Source organism: Alosa pseudoharengus, unplaced genomic scaffold (genome assembly GCF_046254945.1).
Source record: "Alosa pseudoharengus isolate Yale_2024_CS ecotype anadromous, Long Island Sound unplaced genomic scaffold, YU_APseudo_1.1 YU_APseudo_1.1_scf_22, whole genome shotgun sequence".
In the NCBI taxonomy this organism is placed as follows: Eukaryota; Metazoa; Chordata; class Actinopteri; order Clupeiformes; family Clupeidae; genus Alosa; species Alosa pseudoharengus.
In genome coordinates, this window is record NW_027468680.1 from 19,879,724 (window position 1) to 19,884,001 (window position 4,278).

Genomic DNA, 4,278 nt, shown 5'->3' on the forward strand with positions numbered 1-4,278 from the left:
TTATTCTCTCTATTTCTTTGCATCTTGGTAAACTTTAATGTTATGAGATGAGGGCTTTCCAGTAGCCTATCACTTGTACTGTATGGCCATTTGTTCAATTGGATTAGGCTCTGGGCAAATGGAAAAAGAAAATGCACTTGAATGTGTCTAGTTTCACTCCTGTTTCGCTCCATGCACCAGTTGTTCTCAAATATCCTGGTTGGGCCTTTGTGTGGTATCCTAATGGGTACTTTAAGAGAACATACACATTATTGTTATTTATGTGCTATATAGAGGTCAAATTGTTCTGAGTCTTCAGACACCTGTATGTTCCTCTGTAATAGCCTACTGAGTTTGTCACTCTGTATTAACATATGAAATTGTTCCCAACCGACTCACAAAATGTAGAAGAGATGATTATTATTTCCCATAGCAGCAATTATTATTAGACATTTATGAACGAGACAGCAACTCTCATAGAAGTAGGCTATAAGGCTAAATCACTCCCTCAGGCATAGCTTTGATGGTGCTGCTAGTGCTAACCCACCCCTCGAGCGCACTTCCTCATTGTAATGAGCGAGCGGACAGGCGTTTAATCAGCGGGGGAGGTGCAGGTTACACAGTGATGGATTTTAGCCATGGATATGCTGCCATAACCCCATAACCTTCTGCCAATATAGGCCAAGTGAATTATTTAGAGAGTGAATGGCGGAGCTGCAGTCGGTGAGGAGTGATTAATCCGGTGAAGGTCTCAGGCCTTTTGTCTAATCTTCAATAAGTGAGATAACAACCCTCCCAAGTTATCTAACGTATAGAGATATCAGTAAAGAACATTCCACACATTATAATTCAGTTCTTGTCCTCATAATTCCCCCAATATCTTAGAATACATTTCAAATAAAGAAAACATCATTGAAAACATTTTCTTTTAGCACTCAAAAATTCCCTCACTCAAAAATTCAATGAACAAAGTATCCCAGTTATTTCCTGTAATGTTTTCTTTGTTTTGCACTATAGCTGCCATTCCTGTCACTCAGGAATACAGTAATTTCCCCTGTATTAGCCGCATTGTGTATAAACCGCAGGACAGTGTTTTATGCAAGTTAAAAAAGAAACATATTAATACTATTACTGTAACTGCCCCTGTGTATTAACCTCAGCTAAAGAAATTTTGTAACACCAATGTATAAACCATGGCTAATAAGATTACGGTAAAGCAGTCCTTTTAAATACCTGACACACATTTGTAAGCACATTCCATCAATCATTAAACTCCAATACCATAACACAATTTGATAGTTATTCGCTTTGGACATGTGTGCAGAGCAGGATAGTGTAGCTCTGCTGATTGCATGGCGATAACTCAGACACACACAGTACACACATAAGGCATTTTTATCTGCACTACACATTCATAGCATCCAAACAAATATTTACAAGCAACTTAGCGATAGCGTTCATGCCAATGCTCTGCAGCATATCGGCTGTTCTTTTATAAATCTTCACATATTCTCAACGACGCATTGATTGAAAGGTAAGTGATTGAAAGGTACACACATAAATTCATTAAGTCTGAAGGCATTTTTATCTGCACTACACATTCATAGCATCCAAACAAATATTTACAAGCAACTTAGCGATAGCGTTCATGCCAATGCTCTGCAGCATATCGGCTGTTCTTTTATAAATCTTCACATATTCTCAACGACGCATTGATTGAAAGGTAAGTCAGTAATATGAGCTACATATTATGACTACATAACAATATTCCCATTCCCCCTCCATCTGCCCTCAAATGTGGAGTTCTGTGATACTCAGCCAACTGCGTTCGTTCATTAGTTTTAATTGCCTAGCCCAGGGGTGGCCAACCAGTCCAGCTTGAAGAGAACATGTCACTCTAAAGAGCCGCACCACAAGAAAGATACTTAGACTACATCAGCAACAGTGACAACAGACATATAGGCTAATGAAACATACAAATCCCCCCTCATTGAATGACTTACAAGCTCCATGCCAACTGATATGATGGCAATGTGACCTTCAAATACTCAAAAAGAAAAAAATAAGTTATTTTTTTGACTGATGCTGAAATGTTTCTTGGTGTTTTATGCCTCCAACGTTGTCTTCAAGGCAGCGCTGCCTGGAAGGCGCTAGGGTTAGGCATGGGTTAAGGTTAGATTTAGGATTAGGTAGGCCTACCTTTAAAGGAATTATCCGGAGTAAAATGCACTTTAGATCGATTTACGGATGATTGGGGGTACATACGTTGAGTTGACATCAAAATCATGTCATTCGGATGTGTTTTGAGAAAGTTCGATTGTACCGTTTTCAGTCACACAACTCGTAGCCTGGAAGTGAGCAGGGCATTTCAATTTCGCCGCTACAAAACGCTATTTTTATACCTCTTCTACAGTTCCAAACATAGACTGTATGGTTCCAAACAACATAACACTTACGTGGTAGTGAGTAGAGGGTCCCTAAAGCCAAACCGAAGTATCCCGAGGTCTTTATGTGGTCGAATAGAGAGTCCAGAATGAATTTCATCAAGCCAGTACCTTTCCGGAAATGTTGCCATCTTTGCTGTAGGAGTCTTATTGCTGAGTGTGTTGTAAAAGGCTCTGGTAATTCACAATTTCGTCGCCGTTTAAAAAAAAAAAAAACATAGTCCAGTATTTCTTTCGAAATTGAAATGAAGTTGTATGGACTGGACTATGTTTTTTTTTTTTTTAAAGGCGACGAAATTGTGAATTTCCAGAGCGTGTTACAACACACTCAGCAATAAGACTCCTACAGCAAAGATGGCAACATTTCCGGAAAGGTACTGGCTTGATGAAATTCATTCTGGACTCTCTATTCGACCACATAAAGACCTCGGGATACTTCGGTTTAGCTTTAGGGACACTCTACTCACTACCACGCAAGTGTTATGTTGTTTGGAACTGTAGAAGAGGTATAAAAATAGCGTTTTGTGGCGAAATTGAAATGCCCTGCTCACTTCCAGGCTACGAGTTGTGACTGAAAACGGTACAATCGAACTTTCTCAAAACACATCCGAATGACATGATTTTGATGTCAACTCAACGTATGTACCCCCAATCATCCGTAAATCGATCTAAAGTGCATTTTACTCCGGATAATTCCTTTAAGTCGGCGGTGGCAGCGCTGCCTGGAAGATTACGTTGGGGGCTTAAAACACCAACGAGCTGCTGAAATAGACTACATTTACCTTGTGCTTGCAAAAATCAGGAACCTGGTTTCACCAGGCTCACTTCTTTGTTTCACGTCATGAAGAGAGTCCCCACTGGGAAATATGTTGTAACGGGCATAGACTTTGTGTTCACTTTCACATCATTGGCTCAGCCTGATCTATGACATTGATCAAGGATTCACATTATTTCATACTTTGCCTAACCTCTAAAGCCTGATAATAAACCACATCGGCAGTCAGGAAACAATGTAGGCTATTTACCTTTGCTTTATAAATGTACACATTCTTCCGACTGCTATTTTGGTTGCAGACATTGTTACTACCGTTTACCACAACCACTTTTGATTTGAAAACTAACCTCATCCCTGTCATGTTGCTGATTGGCAATGGGAGCATAGGACCCAGAGCAGTATTTCAGTTAAATTAAAATGAGAGGAGATTCTAGATAGACAGGGCCAGGCCAGAAGTTCAGTGCCTTCCTGACATTTCTGACAATTTCTCAGGTTTGAGGCCTCATATACAACAGTTAAGTCTGGCTTATCAAGCAGAATGAGTTATATAAAAATACAAATCCTCCGATTTAGGTAGAATGTCCTGTCCTCTTCCTCCTATTTGTGCAACTTTAGATTATGTTTTCCTGATTGCCATGGCTATTCCAACAGTGACGCATTAACCCTGGTTAAAGAAACAAAAATGTCTGGTTCAATGGTCTGCCTATGTCTCTTCTTTGGGATATTCTTGTCCAGCACGTCACAGTAAAATTATTTTAATTAATATATTAATTTGAACTTTATTGGCAGTATTGTAAAATATTGAAAGGCATTTTGATTTATCAGACATATATTTTAAGTCAAAGAAAAAGTGAGAATATCAACTGAACAGTCATGAGCCACACAAGAGTAGAGAGCAACAGGTCAGCCACCCCTGCCCAGCCCATTCAAGTCTCCCTGGTAGCCTGTGATCGTGTGTATGACCGATGCCATTCCATCAGAACAATTCCAAACATTTCTTTGAGGCTAACACATATTCACAGCTCAAAACTAAATCTGATTTGGTGAGGCCTGGAGAACATCATGGCAGGTGCTGTGGGT